Source organism: Cupressus sempervirens, chromosome 5 (assembly GCF_028749045.1).
Source record: "Cupressus sempervirens isolate cs-2001-9-10 chromosome 5, ASM2874904v1, whole genome shotgun sequence".
Lineage (NCBI taxonomy): Eukaryota > Viridiplantae > Streptophyta > Pinopsida > Cupressales > Cupressaceae > Cupressus > Cupressus sempervirens.
The window spans coordinates 117,344,175-117,365,548 of record NC_143122.1 but is presented as its reverse complement, the minus strand read 5'-3'; the positions used below and the strand labels follow the sequence as shown (position 1 = coordinate 117,365,548).

Sequence of the window (21,374 nt, the reverse complement as noted above, 5' to 3'; positions counted from 1 at the left end):
CACAAGTTATGTGGAGTAACAATGGTTGAATATTGAAGTCTCTGAGAGAACCTTGGAGACATTATGACTCATTTATTGGATCTTTATTACTAACTCCTACTTAAGATCCATGTGGAAGGGTTTGGGTTTATCACTAGTCCATAAATATTGTCATGCATAAATGTTAAAATGCCAGTATCATTACTATTAACGAAATATATTTCCATCGGGTTTATAAAACTCTTTATAGAGTCATTTACCAAAAGCTCTCTATTAATAGGCTCTGAAAATACTCTATTAATAGACTTTAAAAATACTACATTTTCAATAATAAGCATTTATAACTAATATAGTACAAGGCTAAAAAATCCATTTATTTAGATTCTTTTCTTTTAACGCTGCTAACTCTTTAGAGCCCTTTATTCATCTAGCTCAATTGCAAATGTTCTGCTCTGGAACACAAACATTTATGTGCTTTAATTCAATGGAGAGTGTTGTATGGGAACATTTCTAAATTTATTCAGGTCAATTGCAATTCAACAGCTCTGTGTCGATCTCCAGCTACAGCATCTATAGGAAAGATGGCTTTGATTTCATTCATGTCATCTGCTATCAATTTTACCGAGAGAGAAGATATTATCATCCAGGTTCTTCATCTTGGTGGTTCCAGGAATGGGCACAACATCATTTCCCTGGTCTTGAACCCATGCAAGAGCAACCTGGCTTGGGCTGCACCCTTTTCTTAAACTGATCTTACTTAGCTTTAGTAATAGATCTTGGTTCCACTCAAGATTCTCACCTTAAAACCTCGGATTCCCCTGTTTAACAGATCAATTATTATGATATGAAACAATCAACAATGAAAAATCAAATCAAATTAATTTTCACCTTTATTGTCAATCTTTTCATGTAGATTTTTGTTTAGATTTTACTTTTTTGTTCAGTCTCAATGTTTGAACTCAACATCAGATCATCTTTAAAATGGTACAATTATTAAATGGAAAACAAAAATCCTATCCTTTACCTTATGAAGTCATTATCTGTCACACTTTGAAGAAGTTTTCCTCCTGTGCTGAAGAAACCCATGCCTAAAGGACTGTATGGAACAATCCCAATCCCAAACTTCCTATGAATGGAATAAAATGAAATAAAATAAATATAAGTAAGCTTGTATTCCTTATCTAAGTTCAAATGGAACAAAGTTCAAAAAAAATCTTATTAAAAACTTCAACTTTTGGTATATACTGTGAACCCAATTCACAAATATTTATTCTCAGTTCTCTGCAATCTATAAATTAAACATTGAATCACTGACTGTTGAGGTATTATATCTTCACAACGTTTACCTAGAGGTGGGAATAATTTGGGCCTCAGAATCCCTACTCTAGAGAGACCATTCAAGCTGCACAACAGTGATTGGATGCACTGCATGGGCCCTATGGATTTCTAAAGCAGAGGCTTCAAACATACCCACATATTTTATATTTCCCTCTTCTACCAACTTCTTTAGTTCACCCATTTGTATAAAATGAAAATTGATTTGCTTGTTATCAGATTTCTTATGTTTTGCTAGGTGTCGGTAAAGAGCCAAAGGGATACAATCTTGCCCTCCAAAGCCATACAACCTTGATTATTAGACACATATTTTCTAGTGAAATTAGAGGTTTGAAATTTTTATTTTGTTGTTTCTGAGACAAATTCATTGACTCATGTTACATTGACTTCATAAGAACTCATCTCTCATGACAATAAGTTGGAGTAGTATTGCACTTAGTGACCTTTTGGAAAGGCTTAATGCTTCACCTTATGAACATCATCTAAATGTAATGAGTACTACATGTTCCATTCATTCTTATGAAAAATGAGTTCTTTTGAACCACTATTAAAATAACTTGTGTCAATGTGTTTCACTAGAAAACCACATAGTTGAATCCTTGTAGTAAAATCACAATTTGACTTGCTGTAGAAAATATTTCATACTTATCAATCTCAAGAATTCATATGTAAAATATATTTCTCACATCAAATCAAATTCAAGATTCAACTATGTAGTTTTTGGAGAAAAACCATGGCCCAAAATTTTATAAATAAGATTAAAATAAAAAACCTGTCACAGTAGTACAGATTTTGAATCTTAAAACTTACAGCGCCATGACAAAATAGTATTTTGGTGCAAGGTTAAGGGTTTGGAATCCGAAGACTTATAGTAGCTTCTATGGGTATAGTAATATCCACCCTGTGCTGGTAATAAAGGTCAATGTAGTCTATATCAAGGCTCTTGAGGCTTGCTTCACAGGCAGCCCTGACATATGCAGGATCTCCCTTCACACCAAATTCTCCATTACTCCAAGTCAATCCAAACTTAGTTACAATATGCACCTTCTCTCTGATACCTTTCAGAGCCTATTTAGGAAGGAACAATAAAAGCATTATGCATGGTGTTAGAACAATCAAGCTCAGAGAATTAATAGATCAAGAAATGGAAACAGTACGAGCTGGAAACAAGATGTGCATCGTTTGATCAATCAATGGTTTTAACAAATGCATTTTTTGAGTAATATTGATCACTTTTCAGTGATGGGTTATATAGTTTTGAGCTATGTAAGGATTTGGTACAGTTGATGCTTTCGCAGCTCATAATTATGTTATAATGTTGAATTACTTTTCAGAAGAGTCTTCTAGTGCAGGCTGGAAAAGAAACGTTAGAACTTAAGTATAAACACACAAGAGAGCTTGTTAGGTTTTTTTACATGAATGATCCAATGATTTCCAAGATTACACAAAATAAAATAGCATGTATGGTAGAACCATTTTTTAAATTGTAAAGTGAAGCTTCTTGACACCTAACATATAGAAACTGTTATCCAAATTTGCTCATCTACATCACCACTTATCAGTTACAGCAGTAATCTTAAACTATATCATAGCAGTAACTGGGAGCCAGGCATGCTCTGATCAACATGTATGGTAGTCACAATCAAACATGGATTTCAAGAATTTTTAAGGAAATGAAAGCATTTCATTTTATTCATGCTGCCTATCCAAGAACCTTGAATGGCACAAAGAAATCTTACTCCTTTTGTCATATATTCTATCTTGGCTATATTTATAAGATGTGTTTGTATAATCTTTTGTCTAACATGAGAAGTCATACAAAATATTTGGAAATACCTTCATCTCTGAGTTACAAGGCATAGAATCATGCTAAATTGCTTTAATCCACCTTAGGTTCAGATTTCTTGATTATGCTTTGCAAATATTGATACACTGTTATCCTCTTTTGTAAATCCAATTTGACATTATTTGATTGGTAGTTGCTCTGTATTATGCATTAATGGTAGTCCATGTTCGGAGAATGTAATCCCATCTTTGTTATATGAATAGAGTTTGCATAAGAGACGTTGGTATGGTTTTTATAAACCAGGTTAACAACTCTTTCTTCTAAGTTCTTTCTTATAAATGGACATTTGGATATGGTGATAGTAATGAAGGGTCTATATTGGTCAATATGATTGTGTTGGAACAGACAAGCAAAGGAAGTAATCAAAACAATTAAGAAACACATTGCCAATAAGAATCCTAAGATCCAAATTCTTTCTCTGACGGTTAGTATTGAATAATATTATAAATTTCTATATACATTTTGATTTATTTTAAGTTATCATTACTGAGATATTTGGTTGAATTCTGAGTGCAAAAAATTTACTATAGTAAGAATTCATTTATGATTGACTTTGATGGATAACTTTGATTTAATATTTGCCTGGTTATTTTTGCAGCTATTAGAGACACTTACAAAAAATTGTGGTGATACTGTTCACTTGCAAGTTGCCGAGAGAGATGTGCTACATGAAATGGTCAAGATAGTAAAGAAAAAGGTCTGTAAAAAAAGCTTTTGTGTAACTTGCACATGTTTTTCTGGGTTGTAGCTTAAACAATTTTTGGTTTGTGCTCTTAGTGCATATTTTCAGCAATCCTTTATGTGGGTTTTATTTGTATTTTATTTTGTAGCTTGATTTAAATGTTAGAGAAAAGATCTTGGTCCTACTAGATACATGGCAGGAAGCTTTTGGGGGGTCAAATGGAAGATATCCACAATATTATTCTGCATACCATGAGTTACAGGTAAGGAAAAAAAAAAAATGAATCTTAAGGATGTTCAACAAATCTCATGTTTTTCAAGGGCAGGTTGAATATATTTGACTGACTCTGCCCAATGGCAGGGTAAAACATTGACCTTGAGATTGACCCTCATTTTTGTTACCTAGATTTGCTTTCTAGCTCGCATACTTTAAATGCCATTTGGAAGTAGTGTATATTGTTAAACTATTCCAGGATGTAGTGCAGCAGTGATGTTGGCATAATGACATTAGTTAGTAATTAATTTCATGCTGCATGTTCTTAGTTTGAAGTTTTATTTGTCATTTTAGAGCCCAGTGGCTCTAGGGCCTTGAGTATGGTAACCTGAGAGAGTGCATGAATTGTTTGTTATTGCATGAATTGTTTGTTATTGCATATTAAAATGTGATTTCCTGCCTCAGTTTGCTACATTTGTAGATGCTTTAAGGCTTTCCAGAAAACAACAATAATTGTGTTACGGTTGCTCAAGTATCTTCTGCAGTCACTCCTCAAACATCTATTTTAAGTTTTTATCTTAACCAATGGAATGCATCAACTCCTTATGGAAATTGCCTTTTAGGTGCCTACCAAAAATGGTATGATTCTTCAGAATGATGGGGCTCCTGCACAAGCAGCATAATGATCTCTTTATGGGATATATTGGATTTTGCCCAAAAATAACAAGTCCCACAACACAAGTTATTTATAAATAGTATTCTATATTTAAAATACGTAATTGCAATTCAATTTAGAGAAAATTGTATCAAGGATTTATGATCATTATACAAATGATATTGAAAATAGAACACCCTAAATTCACTTGTATCCATTTCACTGCATACTTCTAATAGCTGACCATATTAATGATTCGGTGGAAAAGCTTGATAGGATGCTGGGAGAGTTGAGACTATCCTCCTCAATTAAACTCAAGGGCATATAATGAGTGTCCAAGTCATATGGCCCCTTGGGCCATGAGAATGGCAGGACATCTATCATCTTGTAGTTGTTGTAGATGGCATGGTTACTCTCGTTGATGTTATTTCTTTGTTGATAAATATATCTATTGCATTTTCCTTGGTTTGTTAAATGGGAAGTAATCTAAGGGGAGAACACTTTGTTATGTTTCCAAGTAAGTGTTTTTATAAATATAAAATGATAGCATTATTTAGGCTTGCACAATACACCAAATTTTTCTTTGCTTCAAGTGATTTGGAGGGGTGACTTGGTGAGCTGACTCGGCGAGCCGACATGGCGAGCGGACTTGGTGAGCGAACTTAAAGAGTTAAGCCATCTCATAAATTTCAAAAGAAAATGTTGACAATTAATCCAACAATAAGATGCTGCTCTAACTAAGTGCAAAGAAAAGAAGGTTATTCACGATATTCAAAGAATGAGTTTGATGAGAAAAACAAGTGCAAATATACGAATCTGAAGAACATAGAGTAAATCATATAGGGCTCTAGAAATTCAAGAAATAATACAGCTCACAATTAATATTTTATATCTTCTATACATGCTAGGCTGGAATGCTTTTTCCTTTATGGAATTGTTTTTGGGCTTCTACATGCTTTTTGGTCTATGAAACCTTGCTTTGTTAAGCCTACCCGGGATGTACGAAGTTTTACCACAATTGGAAGAGAGATTTCTTGGTAGTGGGCCAAAAAGAAAAGGATAATAAAATGTGTATCATCTAATATCTCACTGAGAAACTGACTTCAACAGATTGCTGGTATTCTGATTAAGAAGAAGCTAAACAAGGAAACATTAAACTGACAGAAGAAGCAATCCTTGAACTCCACAAATGTTTTGAAGATTAAACCATGTATATTCAGCATGATGAGAATCAGATATGATATTATTGGTGTCAACACATATTTCTTATAGGAAATGGTTCTTCTATCAGAACTAATGGTCTTACTATTAGACAAAGGCCATCAAGGAGATGGGTTGCAGAGATAGAAGACAACATTCAAAAGATCAGTTTGTTGGGCACCTTTGACACTGCAAAGGATGAAGCAGCCTGCCTTTTGAGGGGCAAAGAGACTGCCAAGATGCTCCTCCTTAGGTTCAAGGATGCCCGTGCCAGAAACAAGACTATCAACTCTAATTCAAGTCCCAATTTTCTCTCTGTGTCTGAGCCAAATTGTCTCAGGAATCATTTCATATAGTCAAAAGTCAAGCTAGGAACATAGTATCTCAGCTCTAATGCCCATGTCCAAAATGCTGAACTTACCTTTAGAGAAGTCCTCTTGCATTGGAAGTAGGATTTCCAGCTTGAAAAACATGCACATTACTCCAAGTAAGTCCATGGGTGAGGGGAATTTTGAAGGTAAAGACAATGACTCAACTGGTTTTTCTCACAACTCTATACAACAGAGACATAGTAATGGTAAAAGATAATGGCTATAAATATTAGTGAACCATAATTTGGTAAAATTTTAGTTTTCCATCCCTTGTCTCTCTTCTATTTAAAAATGTTCTTTGTTTTGGTAAACTTTTAGTTTTCCATCACCTTGCCGATTAGGATCCACCTTGTAGATTTGAGGCGACATGTTTGGATTGGATCTAGTTTAGGTCCTTGTTTATGAATTTTGTGCCCAGATTTGGGTCTTATTTCATGTGGCTAAGGCCTATATGTTTTATGTTCTAGGCCGAGGCCCACATGTTACCCTTTTGAGGTTAGATCTATCTCAAACTTAGCCTGGTATATGTTCCCAAATTCACACCCTATATTTTAAAGCCCTAGCCAGTTGGATCTAGGCCTAATTAGGCCTGTATGTCAGCTATTGGAGCCTAATCAAGCCCATTATACATTGAATTATGGACTTTTCTAATTAGATCAGGTCCATTCATTAGACCCAGAGGCTGTTTAAATAATTTTTAGGCTCCAATCTCGAGTTTTGAGCTTCATGTTTTATCGTAGGCCTGATTATAGGCATTATTATATCTAGTTTAAGCTTGATTTGGTCATATAAGGCCCACGTGTTTCATTACAAAGGGCTTGTTGATTGGTTGATATTATATGGGTCTTTAGGAATGTGCCAACACTCCCATAGGAATCTGGCACCTGAGAGGAATCAGTCATGGAGAAAAGAGAAGAGTGAGCATTGCCTTAGAAATTCCTATGAGCTAGTATAATAATATGGTTCATTGGTTCAATAGATCTCAAAGTTTGTCATTTTTTCACTTAATAATTATCATAACATAATTATTGTTCCTCTATATTGGTATTGGTTATGAGTGTTGCATGCTTATTATTGCTCAGTCATATGTTGATTGATGTCCTCTTGATTATTTATATTTATTGATACAACTTCTCCTGATTTGTGTATCATCCTGTTACATAGTAATCATGGACCATCATTGGATATACATATGATCATTGATCAATTATTACTTGGTTTTTGGTCTTCATAGTAGCTATCATACTTATCAGCACTTGGGAACCGGAATACCCATTATGGATTCCTCATTTGCTATTATGTATCACTCCATATTGATTTAGTAATTGGTTCATTAACCAAATCACTTCTTCTCATGATGTTGATGTGTATTGACTGCTCTTCAACTTCTTCCATGTATGATGCAGATTGATATCTTAGATACTAGTGAAAATAGTTCTAAATGACGATTTATCCATAGTTGTGATTCTCTAATATGAGTACTTTCCTTCATCTAGGAATGATTGCTCAATACTAGATGTCACACTGAGGATCCTTCACCATTTGATCATGGATAATCTTGTGATGGTTATTGCTTTACAATCTACATGATGAATAGTTTGAAGATGTCATGCTAACTATCCCTTTGAATGGTTTACCCATACAACATAAAGTGTTTGATGCTGATGAAAGCCTATATATGAACTACTTGAGCTCCTCCTTTCCTCTTGTTGGTAGTTGTAATGAGTTTTATGCATCCATAAACAAAATCCACATCAACCTCTGATTGAAGACAACACAATTTACAGTTTAGAAACTATCATGTGTATGCCTATTGCTTGATGAAGATAAATACTGACTTAATTCCTTTATTTTGTCATCTCCTATGCTGCATCTTCTCAGCGTGAAAACAAAGGTTGTGATGTGTTTGACTATTTTTCATCTAGCGGTGCTAATGTATGTAACTTGATATCTTTCTGTTTTGATTTGTTTAATTTTGTAACAATATTAACTAGTTCTTGTTGTATTCAAATTGGTGGAGGTTCTTACTCATCTTTGTATTCAAGTTGTGGCATGGGTGGTGGATATTTAGGTGGCCATGGCTCATCCTATTATTAAATTGTAAGTATAATTGTTAGATTTTTTACTGTAAAATTTTAGTCTCTAATAGTAAAGTCTAATCTTTTGTTTGTGAGACCTTATTGTGGTTTGAGTAGTAGACTACAAAGTTGTCTTAGTATGATGTCTCTTTAACACATCTCTATGGCATACAGGTATGTGATCATGAGGCTGCCATAGCCTAGAATAGAATCAAGCTCTGAGAGGCATAACTTAATTTTTTAAAGGCAACATTCTTTTTATATGAGAAGAGGCTCTTGTAGCTTGAGGTGGCTGAATGAGAATCAAAGTGCAGAAATATTATACAAGCTACTAGTTGGTAGCTTGAGACATTTTCATTGAATGACTCTTGCAGATAAAGGATGATGAGCTTGCATATTTTGTCAATTCTTTTGACATCAACTGGAAGGCATTTTTTTGCTGCAAGTAACTTAGGTATCTAACTAAAATAATAAGATAGCTCAATAAATGCATAACTATATTGAAATACAGTATAGGATGCTCATGCAGAGTTTTGACCTTTATAGTTAAGAAGCTTAATGTAAAAAATTAAAAATCTCTGCCTATGTACATGCCATGTATCTTAGTTCAAGATAACTACCTTGTAAATGTTTTAGTTAATTTGATAAATTTCTTAATGGACCAGGTACGTTGACTATGGTCTGTGCAACTTCATTAATATTATAATATATCTTAGCCGAAGTGATAAACAGAAACTGTGGAGATGATATGCAAAACCTTAGTTTGAATGTGAGATGGAAAAACATATTCCCCTTTAGTCTTTCCTATGGAACTATTGTCAATTATCAACCATACAAATCTTTTTATCTCTTAGTTGCTACCTTTTAGAAGGAATTCAACTTAGGTAATGAAGGTCACTGAGTTTGAATGTGAGATGAGACACAGACTCATGTACTATTAGGAATATCCATTCATATGGAGCTCAGATGACTTTTCAACAATGTGCCAATTTATTTCTCATAGTTGCTTTACAATAAAATTGTAGTAGCTCTATGCTTTACAGTCTGCATTCTTAAAACAAACTTATGTAATGTGGTAAAAAACATTTGTGCTGGTTTTCTATTAATTATTTAATGAAAATGCTAGGAATGGTTTTTTCCTTCTGTAAGGTTGATTGATCATGATGCATCTTCATTTATCTAACAAGACACAAATTAAATACTGAGGCAAAGCTAATGTTTAGTTTATTCATGTTCTTTGTAATTAGGATACAATGGCCAGGTGACTAGTTGATCCAGAGGAGGAGTTGAGGTTGATGTCTCAAGAAGTATGTGGTTATGTGGAAGCTGTTCTGAATAGTCTTGCTGCAAATGTACCCAAAGTAAGAACCTTAGAACATCCTTGCATTAAAGCACTACATAAATAGGCATTCTTCTGTATGGTTCTCATGAGTATTAACTTGTCCTTCAATGATTGACAGGTTGTGGTGCTCTGCCAAGTTGAGAAAGCCAAAGAGGAAATGCTGACTCAACTTTATAGCTCTGTCAGGTGAACGTTAATTACATGTGGCTAATATGGCTATGGTACTAGTTATATTTGTTTTCTATGTTCCTCATATATTATTTTTCAATTCTACTTCAAACAACTCTTAGAGTATAGCAAAGATTGAAGAACTTCTCCAAGAAGATCAGAATGCAAAAAGGAAATGTGAGAGATTCAAAAAATAGGCATCTTTATTGTCAAGACTTACTCATCAATTAAGTATCCATGATGTTCGAGCAACAAGTGATAATTTTTCTTCAAATGGAGGTACTTGATATATTAGTTTTTGTTAAGTGAAATGTTTGTTTTCATAGTAATTGAATAATATATTTAATTTCTTATAATGTTTATATCTATATACAGCTTCATATAAAGGGAGAATTGTTACAGTAGATCTGTAACCTCCATTATATTTAGAAGCTTCATATCTGCTTATTGTTCTTTATAATAGTATTTTATTGTGAAGATATATGCTGTTCATTTTTGTTGTCAAACAGAATTGCACTTGCATTTTAATATATGTTTTTAATGAATATTCAATCACAATAACTCGAAACCAAAATGATAAGAAAAATTATAGCAGATATTGAGAGGGATCATCATATTTGAGGAACCATCCATGTAGAGAAAAATATATTGAGATTATTTTGTTTGTTAGTGATGCCATTTTTCTCTACTCCTAGCTACATTCTGCAACTAAAAATAGTTGAAGCAAAGGAATATTCTGTACAGATATGATCTAAGAAAACCAACATATACTTTCTAAGCCTACAATAGTATCATTGGCTCAAAATTTTTAAATAACCATTTCTTTGCAAGGGCTGGCACAAGCTATATGCCTAAGCTGCATCAAATTGTTTGAATAGAGTTTGTCTCAAAGATAATACCTCTAACATTTACTTGCACCTTTTGAAAGACTTCTCTGACACTTAGCATAAAGAATAGGAGTCGCCATCTGGACATAACTTTTTAGGTAGATAATTAGACCAAATTCTTGTCTCTTAGCCCAAACATTCCTAGAATCATGAAGACCGCATAGGAGGTTCAATTAATTGCACCAATCCGTAGAGGTTAGTCAAGCATACATGTAATCAAGAGTAACTTGAAAGAGTTTCTTACCACCAACCCATTTAATATTCTTCTACAAGCCAAAATTGCAATGTATTATTGTATAACAATATTTGATTAGTTAACACAATTGCACACATGCCTAGATAAGTCCCCAACCTTATTTTCGCAAAGAGTTTGATTTTGTTGGAAAGTTTGTGATTTGTTGGGTATTTGAGCAAGTATTCTCACAATTTGATGGTCCAATTGATATGGGTTCCCCTATTACGATTTCATGGTCAAGCCTTCATAAGAAATATCAAAATGAGTTTTGTCTCTTTCTTATCAAATTTTATATTTGATATCAGTGTTCCTTCCCACAGAATTACCACTTGTGTTGGGGATGCTACTACGTTGCTTGCTATATGGCACATGCCATACATATTGATAGTAAACTTTTTGAAATCTAGTTTACTTTTCATGGGGTACTCAGATATGTTATTTTGTAGATTCTGCCTAATATTTCAATTCTTCTCAATTTGTATACTGGCTATTTTCCTGCCCACAAATCTTGTCTCAGGGCAATTAAGCTTTTAGAGTATATGGTGACTAGATGCATTTGGCATCTTGACAAATTTATTCATGACCACTATCATTTGATACCTATCTTGTTGGTATTTTTTTGTGAAAGAAATATATAGTGCTGTAATAGTCATTATTTTTACTCCAAAATCAAGTTATGGATGTCATATTAGGTTTTGTTGGAGGAAGGCTTGAGGTTGGACTTAGTTAACTACCTTGCCATAATTATTGGTCCTTTTTAAATTTAATTTGAACATCACTGCTTATGGCCATTGATGTTACCTTGATGTGGGAAACAATGAAAATCAGAGCTATGTCTATGTTTAAGGAGTCAAAATTAAGAATGTAAAGAGTTTGTGAAAGGAAAAATGTCTAATTATTGAGGGCAAAGTCAGGTTCTCATCAAATAATATAATTGCCCCAATTTTGATTTGTAAAGGATCTTGATAGCATTTCCTGAAGTCTCAGAAAAGCAAATTGTTAGTTGGGGAAAATCTATTCAGTCATCCATCTTATCTTTCTGGACCAAGTCTCTCAGTAATAAATTGTAGTGCCATTTAAAGATTTACAAGTTTATCATAGAGGCTTCAAAGTAGTTTCAATTAAATATGCAAGTTTTCTTTAGTGTTGATTGAATCCAAGAAATTATATTTTTATGTTCTTGTTGCATATGGTGTAGAGCTTGTTTACATCTTATATTGGGTGTAGAAGACAATGGTCCCACTGCAAAATATGCTAAATGTATAAGTTTTGACTCAAACCCTCCTCGCAGTTGAATCCTGATAAATTAACATAATTTGATACATTGGAAACAATACTCATATGGGAATTAAAGTTACAATATCCATAAAGATAGAGGTTTCACACATCACATATCCTTTTTTTATTCATTGATTACATGATCAATAAAGCTAACTAAAATCTCTACATTTCATGTTATATCCATTTGCAGCATGTGCCTCATGGCTATGTTTTTGTGATGGGTGATAACTGGAACAACAACTGTGACTCTCATGTTTGGTAAGTAGAGTGGAAGCTTGAGTTTCTAATAGACTGTGTGCCACCTATATTTGTATATCTGACTTTTAAATGGACTGATTCTGATTTGTCTTATTTTAAAACAAGGGATCTCTTCCTATCAAGAACATTCTAGGAAGATATGTAATGTGTTATTTGCGACTGTCACAATTGGGATCCGACATATACAGACATGATTAGAAATTTAGAGGCACGAGATTTTCTAGGATGTTACTTGACAATAGCTTTTATGACAACATGAATTTATTTTTGTGGAGAAAATACTAGTAGTAGTCATGCATCATATGCAACCTTCAAATATTGGCAGGGACCCTGGTGGACAGAAAACTAGTGGTTGTGAGTATGTGTCATTGGAGTATCAATTCCTGACTAGGGTAAAGCTTCTTAGGAAAATGTTGTCTATAGTAAAATGAGCAACTGCAGACTCTACAGACTCACTTCTCAGTCACATAATTTGGTGGTTGTAATTTCCTTATGTTTTTTATTATGAGATACTACTTGAATTCTTCACAATTCAATGTATATAGAAATAGTTTCTTGTATTAAAGTAATATTTGAATGACTCTTAATTCCAAATGCATATACAGTATGGTTCAGATCAAAATAATTATGATTGCATAACAATCAAGATGATATATATTTTCTATTTCTGATATACAGGAAATTACATGCAATGACTAAGGAAATTTTCAGTACCTTGTACTGTTCGTTGTGTCTGATATACAAGTAAAAATTTGCAAATATGCATGCCGTCTTTGATATAACTTTATATTTATGCTCTAAATAATGTGATAAGTTGCCTGATATGACAATATAAATATACTCAAAGATGATGCCATTTCTGATGGTAGACTTTATATGCCTGCACTGAATGGGTCCCAAAGGCAATATGCTCTCTTACAGAGCGATCATTGTGAGATAAAAAATATAATAAGTTCTTCCAATCATCCTGAGTTGAATGATAGAACTACCTTTTTACAACTTTCATTAGAAATGATTAGTCATGTCGTAAATGACGTGAGTTATCTCTCTTTTCAGTCACACCCTTTCATAATAATCTATAATCACTTCTCTTATGATCCATATTGGTTTGTTCACAATAACCACTAGGTGGGGGTGACTTGGTGAGCTGACCTAAGGGGTGGACTTGGTGAGCAAACATAAAGAGTCTAGCTGGTGAGCATACTTGAATTGTCAGCTTGGCGAGCTGACTAGGGGAGTCAGCCTGGCAGTTGGCCTAGCGAGCTGACATGGCGAGTCGACTTAAAGTGGCGAGTTGGTGGTGCAAGTGGGGGTGACTTGGTGAGCTGACCTGGAGAGTTGGCCTAGGGGGAAAACTTGGTGAGTGAACTTAGAGAGTCGACTTGGTGAGCATACTTCAATTGGCAGCTTGGCGAGCTGACTTGGGGAGCTGGCCTGGCGATCTAACATGGTGAGTGGGCTTAAAGTGGCAACTTGTTGCAGCAAGTTGGTGAGCCGACTTAGCGAGGCCACTTAGAGATGTGACATAGCGAGCTTACTTGGTGAGCAAGCTCGATGAGCGGACCTAAAGACTAACCTTGATGAGGCACTTTGGTGGGGTGACTTGATGATCGAACTCAAAGAGTCAACTTGATGAGCATACTTGAACAGTCGACTTGGTGGGGCAAGTTGGCGAGCTGGCTTAGTGAGTCCACTTGGTGAGGCAAGAGGTGAGTCAACTTGGTGCGGTGACTTGGCGAGCTGACTTGGTGAGCAGACTTAAAGACTAACCTTGATGAGGTGCTTTGGTGGGGTGACTTGATGAGCGAACTTAAAGAGTCAATGTTGTGAGCGTACTTGAACAATCGACTTGGTGACATGACTTGGTGGACTGGCTTGGCGAGCCGACCTAGCATGCATACTTGAACAGTAGACTTGGTGAGCTAACTAAAAGAGTCAACTCATTGAGGTGACTAGGTGGGAGTAACTTGGTGAGCTGACCTGGAGAGTTGACCTAGGGGATGGGCTTGGTGAGAAAACTTAGAGTCGACTTGGTGAGCACACTTGAATTGTCAGCTTGGCGAGCAGACTTGAGGACTTGGTGGGACATGTGGGCGAGCCAACTTGGTGAGGCGACTTGGTGACATGAATTGGTGGGCTGGCTTGGTGAGCCGACCTTAAAGAGTCAACTTTGTGAGTGTACTCGAACAATTGACTTGGCGACATGACTTGGTGGGCTTGGCGAGCTGACCTGGCATGTGTACTTGAACAATAGACTTGGTGAGCTGACTTAAAGAGTCAACTCGTTGAGGTGAATCGGTGGGGGTGACTTGGTGGGCTGACCTGGAGAGTTGACCTAGGGGGCAGACTTGGTGAGCAAAATTAAAGAGTTGACTTGGTGAGCATACTTGAATTGTCAGCTTGGCGAGCTGGCTATGGGAGTCATCCTGGCAAGCTGATATGGCGAGTCGACTTAAAGTGGCAACTTGGTGGTGCAAGTTGGTGAGCTAACTTATCGAGGCCACTTGGTGAGGCAACTTCATGAAGCAACTTGGTGAGCTGACCTACTAAGTGTACTTAAAGACTGACCTTGATGAGGTGCTTTGGTTGGGTGACTTGATGAGAAAACTTAAAGTGTCAACTTGGCGTGCCAACCAAGTGAGTTTACATGGTGAGCGAGCTTAGAGAAGCAACTCTATGGGGCAACTTTGTAAGCACACTAAGTGAGCCCACTTGTTGGGGCAAGGTGGTAAAACCACTAGGTGAGTCAACTTCATGAGTTGACTTTATGAGTCAACTTGTTGAGGTGACTGGGTGGGGGTGACTTGGTGAGCTGACCTGGAGAGTTGGCCTAGGGGGTGGACTTGGCGAGCGAACTTAGAGAGTCAATTTGGTGAGCATACTTCAATTGATAGCTTGGCGAGCTGACTTGGGGAGTCAGCTTGGTGATCTAACATGGTGAGTGGGCTTAAAGTGGCAACTTGGTGGGGCAAGTTGGCGAGCCGACTTAGCGAGGCCACTTAGAGATGTGACATGGCGAGCTGACTTGGTGAGCAAGCTCGATGAGCGGACCAAAAGACTGACCTTGATGAGGCACTTTGGTGGGGTGACTTGATGATCAAACTCAAAGAGTCAACTTGGCGAGCATACTTGCACTAGTGCATTTGAGTTCATTTTTCGACCTTCATTGATCAAATTTTCGACCCAATTTTCGACCAAATTTGACCAACCCATTGGTCAAAAATTTTTTGGTCAAAATTTTGACCAACTCACTGGTACATGATTTGTCTCAATCATATAACTAATTATATATTTTTCATATTAGTTACTGTTAGTTTTTTTCAGGCATTCTATAAAACAGTTCAAATGCCTTACGTATGATATGACATTTTGCATGCATCCTGCACTCTCTCTCATCTAGGTAATGATGGATTACGTAGAGTGATCTGAAACCATGATGCTAAAAAAAACACAATCAAATCCAAAATGAACTTGCACTACAAATGGATTGTGGAAATCTCATATTGGTAAAATTGCATGCATGTCTACCAGGACAATCACAACTTAAACATATATTTGTCCTGGTAGACATGCATGCAAAATTAACAATATCAGATTTCCACAATCCATTTGTAATGCAAGTTCATTTTGGATTTGATTGTGTGTTTTTTATCATCATGGTTTTAGATCACTCTCCATAATCCATCATCAGCCGGATGAGAGTGCAAGATGCATGCAAAATGTCATATTATACGCAAGGCATGTGACTGTTTTATAGAATGCCTGAAAAAATTTTTACAGCTACCTGTTGGTAGAAATTTCTACCTTCATTGGTCAAAATTTCTACCTTCATTGGTCAAAATTTTTGACCTTCATTGGTCGAAATTTCTACCTTCATTGGTCAAAATTTTTGACCTTCATTGGTGGAAATTTCTACCTTCATCGGTCAAAATTTTTGATCTTCATTGGTCAAAATTTCTACCTTTATTGGTCAAAATTTTTGACTTTCATTGGTCAAAATTTTTGACTTTCATTGGTCGAAATTTCTACCTTTATTGGTCAAAATTTTTTTCCTTCATTGGTCGAAATTTCTACCCTTATTGGTCGAAATTTTCTACCTTCATTGGTCGAAATTTCGACCAATTCCTGACAGAATTTGCACCATGCCTATGGAGGTTTTTCGACCAATGTATTGGTCAAAATTTTGACCAACCAGAAGGTTGGTCAAAATTTCGACCGAAATTTTTTTGACCAATGGGTTCGTCAAATTTGGTCGAAGTTTGGTCAAAAATTGGGTCGAAATTTCAACCAATAATGGTCGAAAAATGGTCTCAAATGTACTAGTGTAAGTACTCCATTTAATTAAATAATTTTGTTTAATTATTTCAAAATTCTCTTCGAAACTAGTCAACTCAAGTCAACCGTTGTTAAATCTGGTCAACTTTTGGTCAAACTTGATCTTTGTGTATGTGAATATGAGCAAATGTGAGTATGAATACCAGCAACAATTCGATGCAAATTCTCATTCAACCTTTCAAAATGAAGAGATGAGGGTCTCTTAAATAGACTTTCCTAGAATTCATCAATAGTTGAGATCGATTTCAATCAACGGTTAGGATTAAAGGTGAAGTTCAGTCATAAAGGGAGATTTCCAAATTAAAGGGAGTTAACAGATTTAATTTGAGAAAAATAAGGAGTTAACTGATTTAATTTGAGTAGAAAAAGGAGTTAACTGATTTAATTCATTTTTGATCAATAGTGAACTGGAAATTTCCCTTTTTGAACTGAAGAGAGATTTTGTTGAGATATTTAATTTAATAAAATGAGATATGCTATCATAATTACTTTTTCTATTTAATTAAATAATCTTTAATTAATTAGAGACACTTTTCTTATTTAATTAAATAACTTCATTTAATTAATTAGGAATGGCTTCTCATTTAATTAAATAACTTTGTTTAATTAATTAGAAGTAAGTACTCTATTTAATTAAATAATTTCGTTTAATTATTTCAAAATTCTTTTCGAAACTAGTCAACTCAAGTCAGCCGTGGTTAAATCTGGTCAACTTTTGGTCAAACTTGATCTTTGCGTATGTGAATATGAGCAAATGTGAGTATTAAATCCAGCAACAATTCGATGCAAATTCTCATTCAACCTTTCAAAATGAAGAGATGAGGGTCTCTTAAATAGACTTTCCTAGAATTCATCAACGGTTGAGATCAATTTCAATCAACGATCAGGATTAAAGGTGAAGTTCAGTCATAAAGGGAGATTTTCAAATTAAAGGGAGTTAACAGATTTAATTTGAGTAAAATAAGGAGTTAACTGATTCAATTTGAGTAGAAAAAGGAGTTAACTGATTTAACTCATTTTTTATAAATAGTGAACTGGAAATTTCCCTTTTTGAACTGAAGAGAGATTTTGTTGAGATATTTAATTTAATAAAATGTGATATGCTCTCATAATTACTTTTTGTATTTAATTAAATAATCTTTAATTAATTAGAGGCACTTTTCTTATTTAATTAAATAACTTCATTTAATTAATTAGGAATGGCTTCTCATTTAATTAAATAACTTTGTTTAATTAATTAGAAGTAATTACTCCATTTAATTAAATAATTTTGTTTAATTATTTCAAAATTCTTTTCGAAACTAGTCAACTCAAGTCAAACGTGGTTAAATCTGTTCAACTTTTGGTCAAACTTGATCTTTGCGTATGTGAATATGAGCAAATGTGAGTATGAATTCCAGCAACAATTCGATGCAAATTCTCATTCAACCTGTCAAAATGAAGAGATGAGTGTCTCTTAAATAGACTTTCCTAGAATTCATCAACTGTTGAGATCGATTTCAATCAATGGTCAGGATTAAAGGTGAAGTTCAATCATAAAGGGAGATTTTCAAATTAAAGGGAGTTAACAGATTTAATTTGTGTAAAATAAGGAGTTAACTGATTCAATTTGAGTAGAAAAAGGAGTTAACTGATTTAACTCATTTTTGATCAATAGTGAACTGAAAATTTCCTTTTATTGAACTGAAGAGAGATTTTGTTGAGATATTTAATTTAATAAAATGAGATATGCTCTCATAATTACTTTTTTTATTTAATTAAATAATCTTTAATTAATTAGAGACACTTTTTCTTATTTAATTAATTAACCTCATTTAATTAATTAGGAATGGCTTCTCATTTAATTAAATAACTTTGTTTAATTAATTAGACATAAGTACTCCATTTAATTGTAACGCCCCGCCAAGGGATCCAAAAGAATTAACCTAAAGTTTTACTAAGTTTGCTAAACATTTTTTTTTTAAAAAGTAAGAAAGTATAACATACACATCAAACACATAGTAGCGGAAGCAATAACATGTAATCATCGACAAACATACATTGTAAGTTACATTTCTTAAAGATCCCAAGACGTTGACTCATGTTTAAAATTTAATTAATTCTAAGTCTAACAACTATCACATACATATGAAAGAATAATCAGAAAGTCCCATGTCCATAATATACATTTATTTCAAATGCCTCTCGGAAAATTAATTCGGAATGCCCAATCATCCACTGTACAAGTTACAGGGTATGAAAGGCTTAAAATAATATACATATGTAAAGATCAAGATACAACATCCTCAAATCCATGATACAAGGTACAGTAAAAATATATGAAACTATTCACCATACATGATACATCCATACATCCATAATGATAAAACATCTATCATAAAATCTAACCATCCATCATAATAATTCAAGAACATAGTGGAGGTAAATTCCAATCACGAAAACTCCAGCCACGGTGACCACGAAACGGATCTCAATGGTAAGAGTAAAAGCACTACCACCCGACTGTGTGGAACCTAAATGGTCCATGCCCACCGCGCTGAGGAGATAGTCTCAAGTCCCAAATAGGATAACAAAACCTATAATCATAAATACTCTCTAAGTCCAGGAAATCCTATAAGTATGCTAACTCAAGGGTTCCTAAAAGATCGACATCTAAATCCCAGAGGTACCACAAGACACGTAGGAAACCTAATATGCAAGCGAGAAAGTGTCATCGCAAAAGTCATGTAGAAGTTACCCGAGCAATCCCTTAGGAATCTCGGGTCCCTACTGATCCTACGGCCACTAGTATCTTCTCGTACTAACGAGGCCTACTATGGAATGCAAGGTCGTAACCAAGCGTTCTCTCTACCCCATCCTAGTCTATACTAGCACTCAAGGCATGGGAGATAACATACAATTATCTTGTTAGGTTCATTTTCTCTCATTTAGTGTAAATGTTTTCACTTATTAAAAATGACTTACAATGGGTTTCTCAAGGTAGCCTCTTAGGGCTCCGACCCCCATTGCAAGCCACTTCCCGACTCTACACATAGATAACCTACCCTAGGCTCATGAAATAATAAATCAAAGAATCATAATAAAACCACCTCAGTCCTATACAAGCAACTGAAAAACATCATAAAAGATAATCCACAAAATTACATCTGTTCTTCATGAGCAACAGATAATATCAATTAGTAATCATATGATCACGACGGTTCTCTATCAGTAACTGAAGGCATCAATGATAAGTCACAAAATCCAATGGTTCTCCAATGAGCAACCAGAAAGTATCCCAATAGTAAATTACAATACTGATCGAAGACTCCAAAATGGTCAAGTCAACACATGACATCATCAAGAACATAACAAACACTTCAGTCCTTTCAAGCGACTAAAAAGCAATCCAAGTATAACTGATCGAGACTCGAAAAGGGTTAAGTCAAGTATCTCAAATACGTACGTCTCAGCTTCCCACAAGGAAACTGGAAAGCAATAACAAACAGTAAACACAATCATGTTATAGAGCACTTCATCACATTACCATGGTCAGGTTAAGAAAGATCAAGACCAAATCATCATGACATCACATTCACAACCCCAAGCCTCTGGTAACAACCTAAACTGGTCAATACTAGAACAACTCCAAAACACAGAGAACACAAAGAAAAACGTCAAAGTCTCAGAGATTAGATTTGAAAGTATATTATTGAGTTAAGGTAAGGTTTATGTTTCAGTTTAATGTCAAATTCAAGTAACTCGATTTTCTCAACTACCCTTTTATGATTAACCCATTTCTATAATAACTTCCATTAAGCCAATATTCCAAATCTGCCATTAATCATTTGATATGCATTATTAATTAACTTTAATTAAACTAATTTTAATTAAATTAATCAATAATTACTTGTTCTAATTACTTATTTTAATCTATTTATTAATTGTTAATTTATTAATTTTAAACCAAAATTATTAATAAATTAATATTGACAAACTATGTTAAATGCATTTAATATTCATTTATTAAATATTAATAAAGATAAAACTATTATTAATTAAAATATATTATAATTTTATTAATTAAAAATTTTAATTAATAATAAACATTGTTTTTGTAAATAATATAATTTAAAAACAAAACGAATTTTTAAAAAATTATTTAAAAAATAAAACGTACCAGGTATAAATACCGTCGGCTATTTCGGCCAACGGCCTGCCGCAGTCCTGCAGACGCAGGGCTTGCGGTAGCAGGTACATTGTACCTGCTATCGCAATACCTACGACGTAGGTACTGTCAGCTAGGCCGACCGTGGGGGTGGGCACGGGGTAAATCCCTCCCCCCCACTAAATTTATATATATATATATATATTTTTTTATGAATATATATTTTTTTTAAAGAAACAACGATTTGATTTTAATAAATTTCTATTTATATATATATATTTTTAAAAGAATACCATTTTGTTTATAATAAGATTGTATTAATAAACTAATTAATTAAGAATATATATAAAATTTATAAATAT

General features: G+C 34.4%; 1 pseudogene; it reads right to left on the bottom strand.

The window, feature by feature from the left end:
* Positions 1-499: 499 nt before the first annotated feature.
* LOC149554792 (putative aldo-keto reductase 2) lies at positions 500-21,104 on the bottom strand (annotated as a pseudogene).
* Positions 21,105-21,374: the final 270 nt, after the last annotated feature.